Consider the following 24,610-nt stretch of genomic DNA (forward strand, 5'->3'; position numbering starts at 1 on the left):
ACTGCTGCCCTCCTGTTAGGTCTCAGGCTGGGTGCACTCACATCTCACTGCTGCCCTCCTGTTAGCTCTCAGGCTGGGGGGCGCTCACATCTCACTGCTGCCCTCCTGTTAGGTCTCAGGCTGGGGGCACTCACATCTCACTGCTGCCCTCCTGTTAGCTCTCAGGCTGGGGGCGCTCACATCTCACTGCTGCTCTCCTGTTAGCTCTCAGGCTGGGGGCGCTCACATCTCACTGCTGCCCTCCTGTTAGTTCTCAGGCTGGGGGCGCTCACATCTCACTGCTGCCCTCCTGTTAGTTCTCAGGCTGGGGGCGCTCACATCTCACTGCTGCTCTCCTGTTATTTCTCAGGCTGGGTGCACTCACATCTCACTGCTGCCCTCCTGTTAGCTCTCAGGCTGGGGGGCGCTCACATCTCACTGCTGCCCTCCTGTTAGCTCTCAGGCTGGGGGCGCTCACATCTCACTGCTGCCCTCCTGTTAGCTCTCAGGCTGGGGGGCGCTCACATCTCACTGCTGCCCTCCTGTTAGCTCTCAGGCTGGGGGCGCTCACATCTCACTGCTGCCCTCCTGTTAGCTCTCAGGCTGGGGGCGCTCACATCTCACTGCTGCCCTCCTGTTAGCTCTCAGGCTGGGGGCGCTCACATCTCACTGCTGCCCTCCTGTTAGCTCTCAGGCTGGGGGGCGCTCACATCTCACTGCTGCCCTCCTGTTAGGTCTCAGGCTGGGGGCACTCACATCTCACTGCTGCCCTCCTGTTAGCTCTCAGGCTGGGGGCCCTCACATCAAACTGCTGCTCTCCTGTTAGCTCTCACGCTGGGGGCACTCACATCAAACTGCTGTCCTCCTGTTAGCTCTCAGGCTGGGAGCGCTCACATCTCACTGCTGCCCTCCTGTTAGCTATCAGGCTGGGGGCACTCACATCTCACTGCTGCCCTCCTGTTAGGTCTCAGGCTGGGATCGCTCACATCTCACTGCTGCCCTCCTGTTAGCTCTCAGGCTGGGGGCACTCACATCTCACTGCTGCTCTCCTGTTATTTCTCAGGCTGGGGGCACTCACATCTCAATGCTGCCCTCCTGTTAGCTCTCAGGCTGGGGGCGCTCACATCTCACTGCTGCCCTCCTGTTAGCTCTCAGGCTGGGGGCGCTCACATCTCACTGCTGCTCTCCTGTTACCTCTCAGGCTGGGGGCGCTCACATCTCACTGCTGCCCTCCTGTTAGCTATCAGGCTGGGAGCGCTCATATCTCACTGCTGCCCTCCTGTTAGCTCTCAGGCTGGGGGCGCTGACATCTCACTGCTGCCCTCCTGTTACCTCTCAGGTTGGGGGCGCTCACATCTCACTGCTGCCCTCCTGTTAGCTCTCAGGCTGGGGGCACTCACATCTCACTGCTGCCCTCCTGTTAGCTCTCAGGCTGGGGGCCCTCACATCTCACTGCTGCCCTCCTGTTAGCTCTCAGTCTGGGGGCACTCACATCTCACTGCTGCTCTCCTGTTATTTCTCAGGCTGGGGGCACTCACATCTCAATGCTGCCCTCCTGTTAGCTCTCAGGCTGGGGGCGCTCACATCTCACTGCTGCCCTCCTGTTAGCGCTCAGGCTGAGGGCGCTCACATCTCACTGCTGCTCTCCTGTTACCTCTCAGGCTGGGGGCGCTCACATCTCACTGCTGCCCTCCTGTTAGCCATCAGGCTGGGAGCGCTCACATCTCACTGCTGCCCTCCTGTTAGCTCTCAGGCTGGGGGCGCTCACATCTCACTGCTGCCCTCCTGTTAGCTCTCAGGCTGGGGGCGCTCACATCTCACTGCTGCCCTCCTGTTACCTCTCAGGTTGGGGGCGCTCACATCTCACTGCTGCCCTCCTGTTAGCTCTCAGGCTGGGGGCCCTCACATCTCACTGCTGCCCTCCTGTTAGCTCTCAGGCTGGGGGCGCTCACATCTCACTGCTGCCCTCCTGTTAGCTCTCAGGCTGGGGGCGCTCACATCTCACTGCTGCCCTCCTGTTAGCTCTCAGGCTGGGGGTGCTCACATCTCACTGCTGCCCTCCTGTTAGCTCTCAGGCTGGGGGCACTCACATCTCACTGCTGCCCTCCTGTTAGCTCTCAGGCTAGGGGCAATTACATCTCACTGCTGCCCTCCTGTTAGCTCTCAGGCTGGGGGCGCTCACATCTCACTGCTGCCCTCCTGTTAGCTCTCAGGCTGGGGGCGCTCACATCTCACTGCTGCTCTCCTGTTAGCTCTCAGGCTGGGGGCGCTCACATCTCACTGCTGCTCTCCTGTTAGCTCTCAGGCTGGGGGCGCTCACATCTCACTGCTGCTCTCCTGTTAGCTCTCAGGCTGGGGGCGCTCACTGCTGCCCTCCTGTTAGCTCTCAGGCTGGGGGCGCTCACATCTCACTGCTGCCCTCCTGTTAGCTCTCAGGCTGGGGGCGCTCACATCTCACTGCTGCCCTCCTGTTAGCTATCAGGCTGGGAGCGCTCACATCTCACTGCTGCCCTCCTGTTAGCTCTCAGGCTGGGGGCGCTCACATCTCACTGCTGCCCTCCTGTTAGCTCTCAGGCTGGGGGCGCTCACATCTCACTGCTGCCCTCCTGTTACCTCTCAGGTTGGGGGCACTCACATCTCACTGCTGCCCTCCTGTTAGCTCTCAGGCTGGGGGCCCTCACATCTCACTGCTGCCCTCCTGTTAGCTCTCAGGCTGGGGGGCGCTCACATCTCACTGCTGCCCTCCTGTTAGCTCTCAGGCTGGGGGCGCTCACATCTCACTGCTGCTCTCCTGTTAGCTCTCAGGCTGGGGGGCGCTCACATCTCACTGCTGCTCTCCTGTTAGCTCTCAGGCTGGGGGCGCTCACATCTCACTGCTGCCCTCCTGTTAGCTCTCAGGCTGGGGGGCGCTCACATCTCACTGCTGCCCTCCTGTTAGCTCTCAGGCTGGGGGCGCTCACATCTCACTGCTGCCCTCCTGTTAGCTCTCAGGCTGGGGGCGCTCACATCTCACTGCTGCTCTCCTGTTAGCTCTCAGGCTGGGGGCGCTCACATCTCACTGCTGCTCTCCTGTTAGCTCTCAGGCTGGGGGCGCTCACATCTCACTGCTGCTCTCCTGTTAGCTCTCAGGCTGGGGGCGCTCACATCTCACTGCTGCTCTCCTGTTAGCTCTCAGGCTGGGGGCGCTCACATCTCACTGCTGCCCTCCTGTTAGCTCTCAGGCTGGGGGGCGCTCACATCTCACTGCTGCCCTCCTGTTAGCTCTCAGGCTGGGGGCGCTCACATCTCACTGCTGCTCTCCTGTTAGCTCTCAGGCTGGGGGCGCTCACATCTCACTGCTGCTCTCCTGTTAGCTCTCAGGCTGGGGGCGCTCACATCTCACTGCTGCTCTCCTGTTAGCTCTCAGGCTGGGGGCGCTCACATCTCACTGCTGCTCTCCTGTTAGCTCTCAGGCTGGGGGCGCTCACATCTCACTGCTGCTCTCCTGTTAGCTCTCAGGCTGGGGGCGCTCACATCTCACTGCTGCTCTCCTGTTAGCTCTCAGGCTGGGGGCGCTCACATCTCACTGCTGCCCTCCTGTTAGCTCTCAGGCTGGGGGCGCTCACATCTCACTGCTGCCCTCCTGTTAGCTCTCAGGCTGGGGGCGCTCACATCTCACTGCTGCCCTCCTGTTAGCTCTCAGGCTGGGGGGCGCTCACATCTCACTGCTGCCCTCCTGTTAGTTCTCAGGCTGGGGGCGCTCACATCTCACTGCTGCTCTCCTGTTAGCTCTCAGGCTGGGGGGCGCTCACATCTCACTGCTGCCCTCCTGTTAGCTCTCAGGCTGGGGGCGCTCACATCTCACTGCTGCTCTCCTGTTAGCGCTCAGGTTGGGGGCGCTCACATCTCACTGCTGCTCTCCTGTTAGCTCTCAGGCTGGGGGCGCTCACATCTCACTGCTGCCCTCCTGTTAGTTCTCAGGCTGGGGGCGCTCACATCTCACTGCTGCCCTCCTGTTAGCTCTCAGGCTGGGGGCGCTCACATCTCACTGCTGCTCTCCTGTTAGCTCTCAGGCTGGGGGCGCTCACATCTCACTGCTGCTCTCCTGTTAGCGCTCAGGTTGGGGGCGCTCACATCTCACTGCTGCTCTCCTGTTAGCTCTCAGGCTGGGGGCGCTCACATCTCACTGCTGCTCTCCTGTTAGCTCTCAGGCTGGGGGCGCTCACATCTCACTGCTGCTCTCCTGTTAGCTCTCAGGCTGGGGGCGCTCACATCTCACTGCTGCTCTCCTGTTAGCTCTCAGGCTGGGGGCGCTCACATCTCACTGCTGCCCTCCTGTTAGCTCTCAGGCTGGGGGGCGCTCACATCTCACTGCTGCCCTCCTGTTAGCTCTCAGGCTGGGGGCGCTCACATCTCACTGCTGCCCTCCTGTTAGCTCTCAGGCTGGGGGCGCTCACATCTCACTGCTGCTCTCCTGTTAGCTCTCAGGCTGGGGGCGCTCACATCTCACTGCTGCTCTCCTGTTAGCTCTCAGGCTGGGGGCGCTCACATCTCACTGCTGCTCTCCTGTTAGCTCTCAGGCTGGGGGCGCTCACATCTCACTGCTGCTCTCCTGTTAGCTCTCAGGCTGGGGGCGCTCACATCTCACTGCTGCCCTCTTGTTAGCTCTCAGGCTGGGGGCGCTCACATCTCACTGCTGCTCTCCTGTTAGCTCTCAGGCTGGGGGCGCTCACATCTCACTGCTGCCCTCTTGTTAGCTCTCAGGCTGGGGGGCGCTCACATCTCACTGCTGCCCTCCTGTTAGCTCTCAGGCTGGGGGGCGCTCACATCTCACTGCTGCCCTCCTGTTAGCTCTCAGGCTGGGGGGCGCTCACATCTCACTGCTGCTCTCCTGTTAGCTCTCAGGCTGGGGGGCGCTCACATCTCACTGCTGCCCTCCTGTTAGCTCTCAGGCTGGGGGCGCTCACATCTCACTGCTGCCCTCCTGTTAGCTCTCAGGCTGGGGGCGCTCACATCTCACTGCTGCTCTCCTGTTAGCTCTCAGGCTGGGGGCGCTCACATCTCACTGCTGCTCTCCTGTTAGCTCTCAGGCTGGGGGCGCTCACATCTCACTGCTGCTCTCCTGTTAGCTCTCAGGCTGGGGGCGCTCACATCTCACTGCTGCTCTCCTGTTAGCTCTCAGGCTGGGGGCGCTCACATCTCACTGCTGCCCTCCTGTTAGCTCTCAGGCTGGGGGGCGCTCACATCTCACTGCTGCCCTCCTGTTAGCTCTCAGGCTGGGGGCGCTCACATCTCACTGCTGCTCTCCTGTTAGCTCTCAGGCTGGGGGCGCTCACATCTCACTGCTGCTCTCCTGTTAGCTCTCAGGCTGGGGGCGCTCACATCTCACTGCTGCTCTCCTGTTAGCTCTCAGGCTGGGGGCGCTCACATCTCACTGCTGCTCTCCTGTTAGCTCTCAGGCTGGGGGCGCTCACATCTCACTGCTGCTCTCCTGTTAGCTCTCAGGCTGGGGGCGCTCACATCTCACTGCTGCTCTCCTGTTAGCTCTCAGGCTGGGGGCGCTCACATCTCACTGCTGCTCTCCTGTTAGCTCTCAGGCTGGGGGCGCTCACATCTCACTGCTGCTCTCCTGTTAGCTCTCAGGCTGGGGGCGCTCACATCTCACTGCTGCTCTCCTGTTAGCTCTCAGGCTGGGGGCGCTCACATCTCACTGCTGCCCTCCTGTTAGCTCTCAGGCTGGGGGCGCTCACATCTCACTGCTGCTCTCCTGTTAGCTCTCAGGCTGGGGGCGCTCACATCTCACTGCTGCTCTCCTGTTAGCTCTCAGGCTGGGGGCGCTCACATCTCACTGCTGCCCTCCTGTTAGCTCTCAGGCTGGGGGCGCTCACATCTCACTGCTGCTCTCCTGTTAGCTCTCAGGCTGGGGGCGCTCACATCTCACTGCTGCTCTCCTGTTAGCTCTCAGGCTGGGGGCGCTCACATCTCACTGCTGCCCTCCTGTTAGCTCTCAGGCTGGGGGCGCTCACATCTCACTGCTGCTCTCCTGTTAGCTCTTAGGCTGGGGGCGCTCACATCTCACTGCTGCCCTCCTGTTAGCTCTCAGGCTGGGGGGCGCTCACATCTCACTGCTGCCCTCCTGTTAGCTCTCAGGCTGGGGGGCGCTCACATCTCACTGCTGCCCTCCTGTTAGCTCTCAGGCTGGGGGGCGCTCACATCTCACTGCTGCCCTCCTGTTAGCTCTCAGGCTGGGGGCGCTCACATCTCACTGCTGCCCTCCTGTTAGCTCTCAGGCTGAGGGCGCTCACATCTCACTGCTGCTCTCCTGTTACCTCTCAGGCTGGGGGCGCTCACATCTCACTGCTGCCCTCCTGTTAGCCATCAGGCTGGGAGCGCTCACATCTCACTGCTGCCCTCCTGTTAGCTCTCAGGCTGGGGGCGCTCACATCTCACTGCTGCCCTCCTGTTAGCTCTCAGGCTGGGGGCGCTCACATCTCACTGCTGCCCTGCTGTTACCTCTCAGGTTGGGGGCGCTCAAATCTCACTGCTGCCCTCCTGTTAGCTCTCAGGCTGGGGGCCCTCACATCTCACTGCTGCCCTCCTGTTAGCTCTCAGGCTGGGGGCGCTCACATCTCACTGCTGCCCTCCTGTTAGCTCTCAGGCTGGGGGCGCTCACATCTCACTGCTGCCCTCCTGTTAGCTCTCAGGCTGGGGGTGCTCACATCTCACTGCTGCCCTCCTGTTAGCTCTCAGGCTGGGGGCACTCACATCTCACTGCTGCCCTCCTGTTAGCTCTCAGGCTGGGGGCAATTACATCTCACTGCTGCCCTCCTGTTAGCTCTCAGGCTGGGGGCGCTCACATCTCACTGCTGCCCTCCTGTTAGCTCTCAGGCTGGGGGCGCTCACATCTCACTGCTGCTCTCCTGTTAGCTCTCAGGCTGGGGGCGCTCACATCTCACTGCTGCTCTCCTGTTAGCTCTCAGGCTGGGGGCGCTCACATCTCACTGCTGCTCTCCTGTTAGCTCTCAGGCTGGGGGCGCTCACTGCTGCCCTCCTGTTAGCTCTCAGGCTGGGGGCGCTCACATCTCACTGCTGCCCTCCTGTTAGCTCTCAGGCTGGGGGCGCTCACATCTCACTGCTGCCCTCCTGTTAGCTATCAGGCTGGGAGCGCTCACATCTCACTGCTGCCCTCCTGTTAGCTCTCAGGCTGGGGGCGCTCACATCTCACTGCTGCCCTCCTGTTAGCTCTCAGGCTGGGGGCGCTCACATCTCACTGCTGCCCTCCTGTTACCTCTCAGGTTGGGGGCACTCACATCTCACTGCTGCCCTCCTGTTAGCTCTCAGGCTGGGGGCCCTCACATCTCACTGCTGCCCTCCTGTTAGCTCTCAGGCTGGGGGCGCTCACATCTCACTGCTGCCCTCCTGTTAGCTCTCAGGCTGGGGGCGCTCACATCTCACTGCTGCCCTCCTGTTAGCTCTCAGGCTGTCGGTGCTCACATCTCACTGCTGCCCTCCTGTTAGCTCTCAGGCTGGGGGCACTCACATCTCACTGCTGCCCTCCTGTTAGCTCTCAGGCTGAGGGCGCTCACATCTCACTGCTGCTCTCCTGTTACCTCTCAGGCTGGGGGCGCTCACATCTCACTGCTGCCCTCCTGTTAGCTATCAGGCTGGGAGCGCTCACATCTCACTGCTGCCCTCCTGTTAGCTCTCAGGCTGGGGGCGCTCACATCTCACTGCTGCCCTCCTGTTAGCTCTCAGGCTGGGGGCGCTCACATCTCACTGCTGCCCTCCTGTTACCTCTCAGGTTGGGGGCGCTCACATGTCACTGCTGCCCTCCTGTTAGCTCTCAGGCTGGGGGCCCTCACATCTCACTGCTGCCCTCCTGTTAGCTCTCAGGCTGGGGGCGCTCACATCTCACTGCTGCCCTCCTGTTAGCTCTCAGGCTGGGGGCGCTCACATCTCACTGCTGCCCTCCTGTTAGCTCTCAGGCTGGGGGCGCTCACATCTCACTGCTGCCCTCCTGTTAGCTCTCAGGCTGGGGGCACTCACATCTCATTGCTGCCCTCCTGTTAGCTCTCAGGCTGGGGGCACTTACATCTCACTGCTGCCCTCCTGTTAGCTCTCAGGCTGGGGGCGCTCACATCTCACTGCTGCCCTCCTGTTAGCTCTCAGGCTGGGGGCGCTCACATCTCACTGCTGCTCTCCTGTTAGCTCTCAGGCTGGGGGCGCTCACATCTCACTGCTGCTCTCCTGTTAGCTCTCAGGCTGGGGGCGCTCACATCTCACTGCTGCTCTCCTGTTAGCTCTCAGGCTGGGGGCGCTCACTGCTGCCCTCCTGTTAGCTCTCAGGCTGGGGGCGCTCACATCTCACTGCTGCCCTCCTGTTAGCTCTCAGGCTGGGGGCGCTCACATCTCACTGCTGCTCTCCTGTTAGCTCTCAGGCTGGGGGCGCTCACATCTCACTGCTGCCCTCCTGTTAGCTCTCAGGCTGGGGGCGCTCACATCTCACTGCTGCCCTCCTGTTAGCTCTCAGGCTGGGGGCGCTCACATCTCACTGCTGCCCTCCTGTTAGCTCTCAGGCTGGGGGCGCTCACATCTCACTGCTGCTCTCCTGTTAGCTCTCAGGCTGGGGGCGCTCACATCTCACTGCTGCCCTCCTGTTAGCTCTCAGGCTGGGGGCGCTCACATCTCACTGCTGCCCTCCTGTTAGCTCTCAGGCTGGGGGGCGCTCACATCTCACTGCTGATCTCCTGTTAGCTCTCAGGCTGGGGGCGCTCACATCTCACTGCTGCTCTCCTGTTAGCTCTCAGGATGGGGGCGCTCACATCTCACTGCTGCCCTCCTGTTAGCTCTCAGGCTGGGGGCGCTCACATCTCACTGCTGCTCTCCTGTTAGCTCTCAGGCTGGGGGCGCTCACATCTCACTGCTGCCCTCCTGTTAGCTCTCAGGCTGGGGGCGCTCACATCTCACTGCTGCCCTCCTGTTAGCTCTCAGGCTGGGGGGCGCTCACATCTCACTGCTGCTCTCCTGTTAGCTCTCACGTTGGGGGCACTCACATCTCACTGCTGCTCTCCTGTTAGCTCTCAGGCTGGGGGCACTCACATCTCACTGCTGCCCTCCTGTTAGCTCTCAGGCTGGGGGCGCTCACATCTCACTGCTGCTCTCCTGTTAGCTCTCAGGCTGGGGGCACTCACATCTCACTGCTGCCCTCCTGTTAGCTCTCAGGCTGGGGACGCTCACATCTCACTGCTGCTCTCCTGTTAGCTCTCAGGCTGGGGGCGCTCACATCTCACTGCTGCCCTCCTGTTAGCTCTCAGGCTGGGGGCGCTCACATCTCACTGCTGCCCTCCTGTTAGCTCTCAGGCTGGGGGCGCTCACATCTCACTGCTGCCCTCCTGTTAGCTCTCAGGCTGGGGGCGCTCACATCTCACTGCTGCCCTCCTGTTAGCTCTCAGGCTGGGGGGCGCTCACATCTCACTGCTGCCCTCCTGTTAGCTCTCAGGCTGGGGGCGCTCACATCTCACTGCTGCTCTCCTGTTAGCTCTCAGGCTGGGGGGCGCTCACATCTCACTGCTGCTCTCCTGTTAGCTCTCAGGCTGGGGGGCGCTCACATCTCACTGCTGCCCTCCTGTTAGCTCTCAGGCTGGGGGGCGCTCACATCTCACTGCTGCCCTCCTGTTAGCTCTCAGGCTGGGGGCGCTCACATCTCACTGCTGCTCTCCTGTTAGCTCTCAGGCTGGGGGCGCTCACATCTCACTGCTGCCCTCCTGTTAGCTCTCAGGATGGGGGCGCTCACATCTCACTGCTGCCCTCCTGTTAGCTCTCAGGCTGGGGGCGCTCACATCTCACTGCTGCCCTCCTGTTAGCTCTCAGGCTGGGGGGCGCTCACATCTCACTGCTGCCCTCCTGTTAGCTCTCAGGCTGGGGGCGCTCACATCTCACTGCTGCTCTCCTGTTAGCTCTCAGGCTGGGGGGCGCTCACATCTCACTGCTGCTCTCCTGTTAGCTCTCAGGCTGGGGGCGCTCACATCTCACTGCTGCTCTCCTGTTAGCTCTCAGGCTGGGGGCGCTCACATCTCACTGCTGCTCTCCTGTTAGCTCTCAGGCTGGGGGCGCTCACATCTCACTGCTGCCCTCCTGTTAGCTCTCAGGCTGGGGGGCGCTCACATCTCACTGCTGCCCTCCTGTTAGGTCTCAGGCTGGGGGCGCTCACATCTCACTGCTGCTCTCCTGTTAGCTCTCAGGCTGGGGGCGCTCACATCTCACTGCTGCTCTCCTGTTAGCTCTCAGGCTGGGGGCGCTCACATCTCACTGCTGCTCTCCTGTTAGCTCTCAGGCTGGGGGCGCTCACATCTCACTGCTGCTCTCCTGTTAGCTCTCAGGCTGGGGGCGCTCACATCTCACTGCTGCTCTCCTGTTAGCTCTCAGGCTGGGGGCGCTCACATCTCACTGCTGCTCTCCTGTTAGCTCTCAGGCTGGGGGCGCTCACATCTCACTGCTGCTCTCCTGTTAGCTCTCAGGCTGGGGGCGCTCACATCTCACTGCTGCCCTCCTGTTAGCTCTCAGGCTGGGGGGCGCTCACATCTCACTGCTGCCCTCCTGTTAGCTCTCAGGCTGGGGGCGCTCACATCTCACTGCTGCTCTCCTGTTAGCTCTCAGGCTGGGGGCGCTCACATCTCACTGCTGCTCTCCTGTTAGCTCTCAGGCTGGGGGCGCTCACATCTCACTGCTGCTCTCCTGTTAGCTCTCAGGCTGGGGGCGCTCACATCTCACTGCTGCTCTCCTGTTAGCTCTCAGGCTGGGGGCGCTCACATCTCACTGCTGCCCTCCTGTTAGCTCTCAGGCTGGGGGCGCTCACATCTCACTGCTGCCCTCCTGTTAGCTCTCAGGCTGGGGGCGCTCACATCTCACTGCTGCCCTCCTGTTAGCTCTCAGGCTGGGGGGCGCTCACATCTCACTGCTGCCCTCCTGTTAGTTCTCAGGCTGGGGGCGCTCACATCTCACTGCTGCTCTCCTGTTAGCTCTCAGGCTGGGGGGCGCTCACATCTCACTGCTGCCCTCCTGTTAGCTCTCAGGCTGGGGGCGCTCACATCTCACTGCTGCCCTCCTGTTAGCTCTCAGGCTGGGGGCGCTCACATCTCACTGCTGCTCTCCTGTTAGCTCTCAGGCTGGGGGCGCTCACATCTCACTGCTGCTCTCCTGTTAGCTCTCAGGCTGGGGGCGCTCACATCTCACTGCTGCTCTCCTGTTAGCTCTCAGGCTGGGGGCGCTCACATCTCACTGCTGCTCTCCTGTTAGCTCTCAGGCTGGGGGCGCTCACATCTCACTGCTGCCCTCCTGTTAGCTCTCAGGCTGGGGGGCGCTCACATCTCACTGCTGCCCTCCTGTTAGCTCTCAGGCTGGGGGCGCTCACATCTCACTGCTGCTCTCCTGTTAGCTCTCAGGCTGGGGGCGCTCACATCTCACTGCTGCTCTCCTGTTAGCTCTCAGGCTGGGGGCGCTCACATCTCACTGCTGCTCTCCTGTTAGCTCTCAGGCTGGGGGCGCTCACATCTCACTGCTGCTCTCCTGTTAGCTCTCAGGCTGGGGGCGCTCACATCTCACTGCTGCTCTCCTGTTAGCTCTCAGGCTGGGGGCGCTCACATCTCACTGCTGCTCTCCTGTTAGCTCTCAGGCTGGGGGCGCTCACATCTCACTGCTGCCCTCCTGTTAGCTCTCAGGCTGGGGGCGCTCACATCTCACTGCTGCCCTCCTGTTAGCTCTCAGGCTGGGGGCGCTCACATCTCACTGCTGCCCTCCTGTTAACTCTCAGGCTGGGGGGCGCTCACATCTCACTGCTGCCCTCCTGTTAGTTCTCAGGCTGGGGGCGCTCACATCTCACTGCTGCTCTCCTGTTAGCTCTCAGGCTGGGGGGCGCTCACATCTCACTGCTGCCCTCCTGTTAGCTCTCAGGCTGGGGGCGCTCACATCTCACTGCTGCTCTCCTGTTAGCGCTCAGGTTGGGGGCGCTCACATCTCACTGCTGCTCTCCTGTTAGCTCTCAGGCTGGGGGCGCTCACATCTCACTGCTGCCCTCCTGTTAGTTCTCAGGCTGGGGGCGCTCACATCTCACTGCTGCCCTCCTGTTAGCTCTCAGGCTGGGGGCGCTCACATCTCACTGCTGCTCTCCTGTTAGCTCTCAGGCTGGGGGCGCTCACATCTCACTGCTGCTCTCCTGTTAGTTCTCAGGCTGGGGGCGCTCACATCTCACTGCTGCTCTCCTGTTATTTCTCAGGCTGGGGGCACTCACATCTCAATGCTGCCCTCCTGTTAGCTCTCAGGCTGGGGGCGCTCACATCTCACTGCTGCCCTCCTGTTAGCGCTCAGGCTGAGGGCGCTCACATCTCACTGCTGCTCTCCTGTTACCTCTCAGGCTGGGGGCGCTCACATCTCACTGCTGCCCTCCTGTTAGCCATCAGGCTGGGAGCGCTCACATCTCACTGCTGCCCTCCTGTTAGCTCTCAGGCTGGGGGCGCTCACATCTCACTGCTGCCCTCCTGTTAGCTCTCAGGCTGGGGGCGCTCACATCTCACTGCTGCCCTCCTGTTACCTCTCAGGTTGGGGGCGCTCACATCTCACTGCTGCCCTCCTGTTAGCTCTCAGGCTGGGGGCCCTCACATCTCACTGCTGCCCTCCTGTTAGCTCTCAGGCTGGGGGCGCTCACATCTCACTGCTGCCCTCCTGTTAGCTCTCAGGCTGGGGGCGCTCACATCTCACTGCTGCCCTCCTGTTAGCTCTCAGGCTGGGGGTGCTCACATCTCACTGCTGCCCTCCTGTTAGCTCTCAGGCTGGGGGCACTCACATCTCACTGCTGCCCTCCTGTTAGCTCTCAGGCTAGGGGCAATTACATCTCACTGCTGCCCTCCTGTTAGCTCTCAGGCTGGGGGCGCTCACATCTCACTGCTGCCCTCCTGTTAGCTCTCAGGCTGGGGGCGCTCACATCTCACTGCTGCTCTCCTGTTAGCTCTCAGGCTGGGGGCGCTCACATCTCACTGCTGCTCTCCTGTTAGCGCTCAGGTTGGGGGCGCTCACATCTCACTGCTGCTCTCCTGTTAGCTCTCAGGCTGGGGGCGCTCACATCTCACTGCTGCTCTCCTGTTAGCTCTCAGGCTGGGGGCGCTCACATCTCACTGCTGCTCTCCTGTTAGTTCTCAGGCTGGGGGCGCTCACATCTCACTGCTGCTCTCCTGTTATTTCTCAGGCTGGGGGCACTCACATCTCAATGCTGCCCTCCTGTTAGCTCTCAGGCTGGGGGCGCTCACATCTCACTGCTGCCCTCCTGTTAGCGCTCAGGCTGAGGGCGCTCACATCTCACTGCTGCTCTCCTGTTACCTCTCAGGCTGGGGGCGCTCACATCTCACTGCTGCCCTCCTGTTAGCCATCAGGCTGGGAGCGCTCACATCTCACTGCTGCCCTCCTGTTAGCTCTCAGGCTGGGGGCGCTCACATCTCACTGCTGCCCTCCTGTTAGCTCTCAGGCTGGGGGCGCTCACATCTCACTGCTGCCCTCCTGTTACCTCTCAGGTTGGGGGCGCTCACATCTCACTGCTGCCCTCCTGTTAGCTCTCAGGCTGGGGGCCCTCACATCTCACTGCTGCCCTCCTGTTAGCTCTCAGGCTGGGGGCGCTCACATCTCACTGCTGCCCTCCTGTTAGCTCTCAGGCTGGGGGCGCTCACATCTCACTGCTGCCCTCCTGTTAGCTCTCAGGCTGGGGGTGCTCACATCTCACTGCTGCCCTCCTGTTAGCTCTCAGGCTGGGGGCACTCACATCTCACTGCTGCCCTCCTGTTAGCTCTCAGGCTAGGGGCAATTACATCTCACTGCTGCCCTCCTGTTAGCTCTCAGGCTGGGGGCACTCACATCTCACTGCTGCCCTCCTGTTAGCTCTCAGGCTGGGGGCGCTCACATCTCACTGCTGCTCTCCTGTTAGCTCTCAGGCTGGGGGCGCTCACATCTCACTGCTGCTCTCCTGTTAGCTCTCAGGCTGGGGGCGCTCACATCTCACTGCTGCTCTCCTGTTAGCTCTCAGGCTGGGGGCGCTCACTGCTGCCCTCCTGTTAGCTCTCAGGCTGGGGGCGCTCACATCTCACTGCTGCCCTCCTGTTAGCTCTCAGGCTGGGGGCGCTCACATCTCACTGCTGCCCTCCTGTTAGCTATCAGGCTGGGAGCGCTCACATCTCACTGCTGCCCTCCTGTTAGCTCTCAGGCTGGGGGCGCTCACATCTCACTGCTGCCCTCCTGTTAGCTCTCAGGCTGGGGGCGCTCACATCTCACTGCTGCCCTCCTGTTACCTCTCAGGTTGGGGGCACTCACATCTCACTGCTGCCCTCCTGTTAGCTCTCAGGCTGGGGGCCCTCACATCTCACTGCTGCCCTCCTGTTAGCTCTCAGGCTGGGGGGCGCTCACATCTCACTGCTGCCCTCCTGTTAGCTCTCAGGCTGGGGGCGCTCACATCTCACTGCTGCTCTCCTGTTAGCTCTCAGGCTGGGGGGCGCTCACATCTCACTGCTGCTCTCCTGTTAGCTCTCAGGCTGGGGGCGCTCACATCTCACTGCTGCCCTCCTGTTAGCTCTCAGGCTGGGGGGCGCTCACATCTCACTGCTGCCCTCCTGTTAGCTCTCAGGCTGGGGGCGCTCACATCTCACTGCTGCCCTCCTGTTAGCTCTCAGGCTGGGGGCGCTCACATCTCACTGCTGCTCTCCTGTTAGCTCTCAGGCTGGGGGCGCTCACATCTCACTGCTGCTCTCCTGTTAGCTCTCAGGCTGGGGGCGCTCACATCTCACTGCTGCTCTCCTGTTAGCTCTCAGGCTGGGGGCGCTCACATCTCACTGCTGCTCTCCTGTTAGCTCTCAGGCTGGGGGCGCTCACATCTCACTGCTGCCCTCCTGTTAGCTCTCAGGCTGGGGGGCGCTCACATCTCACTGCTGCCCTCCTGTTAGCTCTCAGGCTGGGGGCGCTCACATCTCACTGCTGCTCTCCTGTTAGCTCTCAGGCTGGGGGCGCTCACATCTCACTGCTGCTCTCCTGTTAGCTCTCAGGCTGGGGGCGCTCACATCTCACTGCTGCTCTCCTGTTAGCTCTCAGGCTGGGGGCGCTCACATCTCACTGCTGCTCTCCTGTTAGCTCTCAGGCTGGGGGCGCTCACATCTCACTGCTGCTCTCCTGTTAGCTCTCAGGCTGGGGGCGCTCACATCTCACTGCTGCTCTCCTGTTAGCTCTCAGGCTGGGGGCGCTCACATCTCACTGCTGCCCTCCTGTTAGCTCTCAGGCTGGGGGCGCTCACATCTCACTGCTGCCCTCCTGTTAGCTCTCAGGCTGGGGGCGCTCACATCTCACTGCTGCCCTCCTGTTAGCTCTCAGGCTGGGGGGCGCTCACATCTCACTGCTGCCCTCCTGTTAGTTCTCAGGCTGGGGGCGCTCACATCTCACTGCTGCTCTCCTGTTAGCTCTCAGGCTGGGGGGCGCTCACATCTCACTGCTGCCCTCCTGTTAGCTCTCAGGCTGGGGGCGCTCACATCTCACTGCTGCTCTCCTGTTAGCGCTCAGGTTGGGGGCGCTCACATCTCACTGCTGCTCTCCTGTTAGCTCTCAGGCTGGGGGCGCTCACATCTCACTGCTGCCCTCCTGTTAGTTCTCAGGCTGGGGGCGCTCACATCTCACTGCTGCCCTCCTGTTAGCTCTCAGGCTGGGGGCGCTCACATCTCACTGCTGCTCTCCTGTTAGCTCTCAGGCTGGGGGCGCTCACATCTCACTGCTGCTCTCCTGTTAGCGCTCAGGTTGGGGGCGCTCACATCTCACTGCTGCTCTCCTGTTAGCTCTCAGGCTGGGGGCGCTCACATCTCACTGCTGCTCTCCTGTTAGCTCTCAGGCTGGGGGCGCTCACATCTCACTGCTGCTCTCCTGTTAGCTCTCAGGCTGGGGGCGCTCACATCTCACTGCTGCTCTCCTGTTAGCTCTCAGGCTGGGGGCGCTCACATCTCACTGCTGCCCTCCTGTTAGCTCTCAGGCTGGGGGGCGCTCACATCTCACTGCTGCCCTCCTGTTAGCTCTCAGGCTGGGGGCGCTCACATCTCACTGCTGCCCTCCTGTTAGCTCTCAGGCTGGGGGCGCTCACATCTCACTGCTGCTCTCCTGTTAGCTCTCAGGCTGGGGGCGCTCACATCTCACTGCTGCTCTCCTGTTAGCTCTCAGGCTGGGGGCGCTCACATCTCACTGCTGCTCTCCTGTTAGCTCTCAGGCTGGGGGCGCTCACATCTCACTGCTGCTCTCCTGTTAGCTCTCAGGCTGGGGGCGCTCACATCTCACTGCTGCCCTCTTGTTAGCTCTCAGGCTGGGGGCGCTCACATCTCACTGCTGCTCTCCTGTTAGCTCTCAGGCTGGGGGCGCTCACATCTCACTGCTGCCCTCTTGTTAGCTCTCAGGCTGGGGGGCGCTCACATCTCACTGCTGCCCTCCTGTTAGCTCTCAGGCTGGGGGGCGCTCACATCTCACTGCTGCCCTCCTGTTAGCTCTCAGGCTGGGGGGCGCTCACATCTCACTGCTGCTCTCCTGTTAGCTCTCAGGCTGGGGGGCGCTCACATCTCACTGCTGCCCTCCTGTTAGCTCTCAGGCTGGGGGCGCTCACATCTCACTGCTGCCCTCCTGTTAGCTCTCAGGCTGGGGGCGCTCACATCTCACTGCTGCTCTCCTGTTAGCTCTCAGGCTGGGGGCGCTCACATCTCACTGCTGCTCTCCTGTTAGCTCTCAGGCTGGGGGCGCTCACATCTCACTGCTGCTCTCCTGTTAGCTCTCAGGCTGGGGGCGCTCACATCTCACTGCTGCTCTCCTGTTAGCTCTCAGGCTGGGGGCGCTCACATCTCACTGCTGCCCTCCTGTTAGCTCTCAGGCTGGGGGGCGCTCACATCTCACTGCTGCCCTCCTGTTAGCTCTCAGGCTGGGGGCGCTCACATCTCACTGCTGCTCTCCTGTTAGCTCTCAGGCTGGGGGCGCTCACATCTCACTGCTGCTCTCCTGTTAGCTCTCAGGCTGGGGGCGCTCACATCTCACTGCTGCTCTCCTGTTAGCTCTCAGGCTGGGGGCGCTCACATCTCACTGCTGCTCTCCTGTTAGCTCTCAGGCTGGGGGCGCTCACATCTCACTGCTGCTCTCCTGTTAGCTCTCAGGCTGGGGGCGCTCACATCTCACTGCTGCCCTCCTGTTAGCTCTCAGGCTGGGGGGCGCTCACATCTCACTGCTGCCCTCCTGTTAGCTCTCAGGCTGGGGGCGCTCACATCTCACTGCTGCCCTCCTGTTAGCTCTCAGGCTGGGGGCGCTCACATCTCACTGCTGCTCTCCTGTTAGCTCTCAGGCTGGGGGCGCTCACATCTCACTGCTGCTCTCCTGTTAGCTCTCAGGCTGGGGGCGCTCACATCTCACTGCTGCTCTCCTGTTAGCTCTCAGGCTGGGGGCGCTCACATCTCACTGCTGCTCTCCTGTTAGCTCTCAGGCTGGGGGCGCTCACATCTCACTGCTGCCCTCTTGTTAGCTCTCAGGCTGGGGGCGCTCACATCTCACTGCTGCTCTCCTGTTAGCTCTCAGGCTGGGGGCGCTCACATCTCACTGCTGCCCTCTTGTTAGCTCTCAGGCTGGGGGGCGCTCACATCTCACTGCTGCCCTCCTGTTAGCTCTCAGGCTGGGGGGCGCTCACATCTCACTGCTGCCCTCCTGTTAGCTCTCAGGCTGGGGGGCGCTCACATCTCACTGCTGCTCTCCTGTTAGCTCTCAGGCTGGGGGGCGCTCACATCTCACTGCTGCCCTCCTGTTAGCTCTCAGGCTGGGGGCGCTCACATCTCACTGCTGCCCTCCTGTTAGCTCTCAGGCTGGGGGCGCTCACATCTCACTGCTGCTCTCCTGTTAGCTCTCAGGCTGGGGGCGCTCACATCTCACTGCTGCTCTCCTGTTAGCTCTCAGGCTGGGGGCGCTCACATCTCACTGCTGCTCTCCTGTTAGCTCTCAGGCTGGGGGCGCTCACATCTCACTGCTGCTCTCCTGTTAGCTCTCAGGCTGGGGGCGCTCACATCTCACTGCTGCCCTCCTGTTAGCTCTCAGGCTGGGGGGCGCTCACATCTCACTGCTGCCCTCCTGTTACCTCTCAGGTTGGGGGCGCTCAAATCTCACTGCTGCTCTCCTGTTAGCTCTCAGGCTGGGGGCGCTCACATCTCACTGCTGCTCTCCTGTTAGCTCTCAGGCTGGGGGCGCTCACATCTCACTGCTGCTCTCCTGTTAGCTCTCAGGCTGGGGGCGCTCACATCTCACTGCTGCTCTCCTGTTAGCTCTCAGGCTGGGGGCGCTCACATCTCACTGCTGCCCTCCTGTTAGCTCTCAGGCTGGGGGCGCTCACATCTCACTGCTGCTCTCCTGTTAGCTCTCAGGCTGGGGGCGCTCACATCTCACTGCTGCTCTCCTGTTAGCTCTCAGGCTGGGGGCGCTCACATCTCACTGCTGCCCTCCTGTTAGCTCTCAGGCTGGGGGCGCTCACATCTCACTGCTGCCCTCCTGTTAGCTCTCAGGCTGGGGGGCGCTCACATCTCACTGCTGCCCTCCTGTTAGCTCTCAGGCTGGGGGGCGCTCACATCTCACTGCTGCCCTCCTGTTAGCTCTCAGGCTGGGGGCGCTCACATCTCACTGCTGCCCTCCTGTTAGCTCTCAGGCTGGGGGCGCTCACATCTCACTGCTGCCCTCCTGTTAGCTCTCAGGCTGAGGGCGCTCACATCTCACTGCTGCTCTCCTGTTACCTCTCAGGCTGGGGGCGCTCACATCTCACTGCTGCCCTCCTGTTAGCCATCAGGCTGGGAGCGCTCACATCTCACTGCTGCCCTCCTGTTAGCTCTCAGGCTGGGGGCGCTCACATCTCACTGCTGCCCTCCTGTTAGCTCTCAGGCTGGGGGCGCTCACATCTCACTGCTGCCCTCCTGTTACCTCTCAGGTTGGGGGCGCTCAAATCTCACTGCTGCCCTCCTGTTAGCTCTCAGGCTGGGGGCCCTCACATCTCACTGCTGCCCTCCTGTTAGCTCTCAGGCTGGGGGCGCTCACATCTCACTGCTGCCCTCCTGTTAGCTCTCAGGCTGGGGGCGCTCACATCTCACTGCTGCCCTCCTGTTAGCTCTCAGGCTGGGGGTGCTCACATCTCACTGCTGCCCTCCTGTTAGCTCTCAGGCTGGGGGCACTCACATCTCACTGCTGCCCTCCTGTTAGCTCTCAGGCTGGGGGCAATTACATCTCACTGCTGCCCTCCTGTTAGCTCTCAGGCTGGGGGCGCTCACATCTCACTGCTGCCCTCCTGTTAGCTCTCAGGCTGGGGGCGCTCACATCTCACTGCTGCTCTCCTGTTAGCTCTCAGGCTGGGGGCGCTCACATCTCACTGCTGCTCTCCTGTTAGCTCTCAGGCTGGGGGCGCTCACATCTCACTGCTGCTCTCCTGTTAGCTCTCAGGCTGGGGGCGCTCACTGCTGCCCTCCTGTTAGCTCTCAGGCTGGGGGCGCTCACATCTCACTGCTGCCCTCCTGTTAGCTCTCAGGCTGGGGGCGCTCACATCTCACTGCTGCCCTCCTGTTAGCTATCAGGCTGGGAGCGCTCACATCTCACTGCTGCCCTCCTGTTAGCTCTCAGGCTGGGGGCGCTCACATCTCACTGCTGCCCTCCTGTTAGCTCTCAGGCTGGGGGCGCTCACATCTCACTGCTGCCCTCCTGTTACCTCTCAGGTTGGGGGCACTCACATCTCACTGCTGCCCTCCTGTTAGCTCTCAGGCTGGGGGCCCTCACATCTCACTGCTGCCCTCCTGTTAGCTCTCAGGCTGGGGGCGCTCACATCTCACTGCTGCCCTCCTGTTAGCTCTCAGGCTGGGGGCGCTCACATCTCACTGCTGCCCTCCTGTTAGCTCTCAGGCTGTCGGTGCTCACATCTCACTGCTGCCCTCCTGTTAGCTCTCAGGCTGGGGGCACTCACATCTCACTGCTGCCCTCCTGTTAGCTCTCAGGCTGAGGGCGCTCACATCTCACTGCTGCTCTCCTGTTACCTCTCAGGCTGGGGGCGCTCACATCTCACTGCTGCCCTCCTGTTAGCTATCAGGCTGGGAGCGCTCACATCTCACTGCTGCCCTCCTGTTAGCTCTCAGGCTGGGGGCGCTCACATCTCACTGCTGCCCTCCTGTTAGCTCTCAGGCTGGGGGCGCTCACATCTCACTGCTGCCCTCCTGTTACCTCTCAGGTTGGGGGCGCTCACATGTCACTGCTGCCCTCCTGTTAGCTCTCAGGCTGGGGGCCCTCACATCTCACTGCTGCCCTCCTGTTAGCTCTCAGGCTGGGGGCGCTCACATCTCACTGCTGCCCTCCTGTTAGCTCTCAGGCTGGGGGCGCTCACATCTCACTGCTGCCCTCCTGTTAGCTCTCAGGCTGGGGGCGCTCACATCTCACTGCTGCCCTCCTGTTAGCTCTCAGGCTGGGGGCACTCACATCTCATTGCTGCCCTCCTGTTAGCTCTCAGGCTGGGGGCACTTACATCTCACTGCTGCCCTCCTGTTAGCTCTCAGGCTGGGGGCGCTCACATCTCACTGCTGCCCTCCTGTTAGCTCTCAGGCTGGGGGCGCTCACATCTCACTGCTGCTCTCCTGTTAGCTCTCAGGCTGGGGGCGCTCACATCTCACTGCTGCTCTCCTGTTAGCTCTCAGGCTGGGGGCGCTCACATCTCACTGCTGCTCTCCTGTTAGCTCTCAGGCTGGGGGCGCTCACTGCTGCCCTCCTGTTAGCTCTCAGGCTGGGGGCGCTCACATCTCACTGCTGCCCTCCTGTTAGCTCTCAGGCTGGGGGCGCTCACATCTCACTGCTGCTCTCCTGTTAGCTCTCAGGCTGGGGGCGCTCACATCTCACTGCTGCCCTCCTGTTAGCTCTCAGGCTGGGGGCGCTCACATCTCACTGCTGCCCTCCTGTTAGCTCTCAGGCTGGGGGCGCTCACATCTCACTGCTGCCCTCCTGTTAGCTCTCAGGCTGGGGGCGCTCACATCTCACTGCTGCTCTCCTGTTAGCTCTCAGGCTGGGGGCGCTCACATCTCACTGCTGCCCTCCTGTTAGCTCTCAGGCTGGGGGCGCTCACATCTCACTGCTGCCCTCCTGTTAGCTCTCAGGCTGGGGGGCGCTCACATCTCACTGCTGATCTCCTGTTAGCTCTCAGGCTGGGGGCGCTCACATCTCACTGCTGCTCTCCTGTTAGCTCTCAGGATGGGGGCGCTCACATCTCACTGCTGCCCTCCTGTTAGCTCTCAGGCTGGGGGCGCTCACATCTCACTGCTGCTCTCCTGTTAGCTCTCAGGCTGGGGGCGCTCACATCTCACTGCTGCCCTCCTGTTAGCTCTCAGGCTGGGGGCGCTCACATCTCACTGCTGCCCTCCTGTTAGCTCTCAGGCTGGGGGGCGCTCACATCTCACTGCTGCTCTCCTGTTAGCTCTCACGTTGGGGGCACTCACATCTCACTGCTGCTCTCCTGTTAGCTCTCAGGCTGGGGGCACTCACATCTCACTGCTGCCCTCCTGTTAGCTCTCAGGCTGGGGGCGCTCACATCTCACTGCTGCTCTCCTGTTAGCTCTCAGGCTGGGGGCACTCACATCTCACTGCTGCCCTCCTGTTAGCTCTCAGGCTGGGGACGCTCACATCTCACTGCTGCTCTCCTGTTAGCTCTCAGGCTGGGGGCGCTCACATCTCACTGCTGCCCTCCTGTTAGCTCTCAGGCTGGGGGCGCTCACATCTCACTGCTGCCCTCCTGTTAGCTCTCAGGCTGGGGGCGCTCACATCTCACTGCTGCCCTCCTGTTAGCTCTCAGGCTGGGGGCGCTCACATCTCACTGCTGCCCTCCTGTTAGCTCTCAGGCTGGGGGGCGCTCACATCTCACTGCTGCCCTCCTGTTAGCTCTCAGGCTGGGGGCGCTCACATCTCACTGCTGCTCTCCTGTTAGCTCTCAGGCTGGGGGGCGCTCACATCTCACTGCTGCTCTCCTGTTAGCTCTCAGGCTGGGGGGCGCTCACATCTCACTGCTGCCCTCCTGTTAGCTCTCAGGCTGGGGGGCGCTCACATCTCACTGCTGCCCTCCTGTTAGCTCTCAGGCTGGGGGCGCTCACATCTCACTGCTGCTCTCCTGTTAGCTCTCAGGCTGGGGGCGCTCACATCTCACTGCTGCTCTCCTGTTAGCTCTCAGGATGGGGGCGCTCACATCTCACTGCTGCCCTCCTGTTAGCTCTCAGGCTGGGGGCGCTCACATCTCACTGCTGCCCTCCTGTTAGCTCTCAGGCTGGGGGGCGCTCACATCTCACTGCTGCCCTCCTGTTAGCTCTCAGGCTGGGGGCGCTCACATCTCACTGCTGCTCTCCTGTTAGCTCTCAGGCTGGGGGGCGCTCACATCTCACTGCTGCTCTCCTGTTAGCTCTCAGGCTGGGGGCGCTCACATCTCACTGCTGCTCTCCTGTTAGCTCTCAGGCTGGGGGCGCTCACATCTCACTGCTGCTCTCCTGTTAGCTCTCAGGCTGGGGGCGCTCACATCTCACTGCTGCCCTCCTGTTAGCTCTCAGGCTGGGGGGCGCTCACATCTCACTGCTGCCCTCCTGTTAGGTCTCAGGCTGGGGGCGCTCACATCTCACTGCTGCTCTCCTGTTAGCTCTCAGGCTGGGGGCGCTCACATCTCACTGCTGCTCTCCTGTTAGCTCTCAGGCTGGGGGCGCTCACATCTCACTGCTGCTCTCCTGTTAGCTCTCAGGCTGGGGGCGCTCACATCTCACTGCTGCTCTCCTGTTAGCTCTCAGGCTGGGGGCGCTCACATCTCACTGCTGCTCTCCTGTTAGCTCTCAGGCTGGGGGCGCTCACATCTCACTGCTGCTCTCCTGTTAGCTCTCAGGCTGGGGGCGCTCACATCTCACTGCTGCTCTCCTGTTAGCTCTCAGGCTGGGGGCGCTCACATCTCACTGCTGCCCTCCTGTTAGCTCTCAGGCTGGGGGGCGCTCACATCTCACTGCTGCCCTCCTGTTAGCTCTCAGGCTGGGGGCGCTCACATCTCACTGCTGCTCTCCTGTTAGCTCTCAGGCTGGGGGCGCTCACATCTCACTGCTGCTCTCCTGTTAGCTCTCAGGCTGGGGGCGCTCACATCTCACTGCTGCTCTCCTGTTAGCTCTCAGGCTGGGGGCGCTCACATCTCACTGCTGCTCTCCTGTTAGCTCTCAGGCTGGGGGCGCTCACATCTCACTGCTGCCCTCCTGTTAGCTCTCAGGCTGGGGGCGCTCACATCTCACTGCTGCCCTCCTGTTAGCTCTCAGGCTGGGGGCGCTCACATCTCACTGCTGCCCTCCTGTTAGCTCTCAGGCTGGGGGGCGCTCACATCTCACTGCTGCCCTCCTGTTAGTTCTCAGGCTGGGGGCGCTCACATCTCACTGCTGCTCTCCTGTTAGCTCTCAGGCTGGGGGGCGCTCACATCTCACTGCTGCCCTCCTGTTAGCTCTCAGGCTGGGGGCGCTCACATCTCACTGCTGCCCTCCTGTTAGCTCTCAGGCTGGGGGCGCTCACATCTCACTGCTGCTCTCCTGTTAGCTCTCAGGCTGGGGGCGCTCACATCTCACTGCTGCTCTCCTGTTAGCTCTCAGGCTGGGGGCGCTCACATCTCACTGCTGCTCTCCTGTTAGCTCTCAGGCTGGGGGCGCTCACATCTCACTGCTGCTCTCCTGTTAGCTCTCAGGCTGGGGGCGCTCACATCTCACTGCTGCCCTCCTGTTAGCTCTCAGGCTGGGGGGCGCTCACATCTCACTGCTGCCCTCCTGTTAGCTCTCAGGCTGGGGGCGCTCACATCTCACTGCTGCTCTCCTGTTAGCTCTCAGGCTGGGGGCGCTCACATCTCACTGCTGCTCTCCTGTTAGCTCTCAGGCTGGGGGCGCTCACATCTCACTGCTGCTCTCCTGTTAGCTCTCAGGCTGGGGGCGCTCACATCTCACTGCTGCTCTCCTGTTAGCTCTCAGGCTGGGGGCGCTCACATCTCACTGCTGCTCTCCTGTTAGCTCTCAGGCTGGGGGCGCTCACATCTCACTGCTGCTCTCCTGTTAGCTCTCAGGCTGGGGGCGCTCACATCTCACTGCTGCCCTCCTGTTAGCTCTCAGGCTGGGGGCGCTCACATCTCACTGCTGCCCTCCTGTTAGCTCTCAGGCTGGGGGCGCTCACATCTCACTGCTGCCCTCCTGTTAACTCTCAGGCTGGGGGGCGCTCACATCTCACTGCTGCCCTCCTGTTAGTTCTCAGGCTGGGGGCGCTCACATCTCACTGCTGCTCTCCTGTTAGCTCTCAGGCTGGGGGGCGCTCACATCTCACTGCTGCCCTCCTGTTAGCTCTCAGGCTGGGGGCGCTCACATCTCACTGCTGCTCTCCTGTTAGCGCTCAGGTTGGGGGCGCTCACATCTCACTGCTGCTCTCCTGTTAGCTCTCAGGCTGGGGGCGCTCACATCTCACTGCTGCCCTCCTGTTAGTTCTCAGGCTGGGGGCGCTCACATCTCACTGCTGCCCTCCTGTTAGCTCTCAGGCTGGGGGCGCTCACATCTCACTGCTGCTCTCCTGTTAG

General features: G+C 61.6%; 1 protein-coding gene across 4 annotated transcripts in view; it reads right to left on the bottom strand.

Annotated features, from left to right (window-relative positions):
- Positions 1 to 24,610, bottom strand: part of LOC143807400 (solute carrier family 66 member 2-like) — a 75,534-nt gene that overhangs the window by 49,259 nt on the left and 1,665 nt on the right. The gene's annotated exons all lie outside the window — the stretch shown is intronic.

This window comes from Ranitomeya variabilis, chromosome 2, assembly GCF_051348905.1.
Source record: "Ranitomeya variabilis isolate aRanVar5 chromosome 2, aRanVar5.hap1, whole genome shotgun sequence".
Taxonomy (NCBI): domain Eukaryota; kingdom Metazoa; phylum Chordata; class Amphibia; order Anura; family Dendrobatidae; genus Ranitomeya; species Ranitomeya variabilis.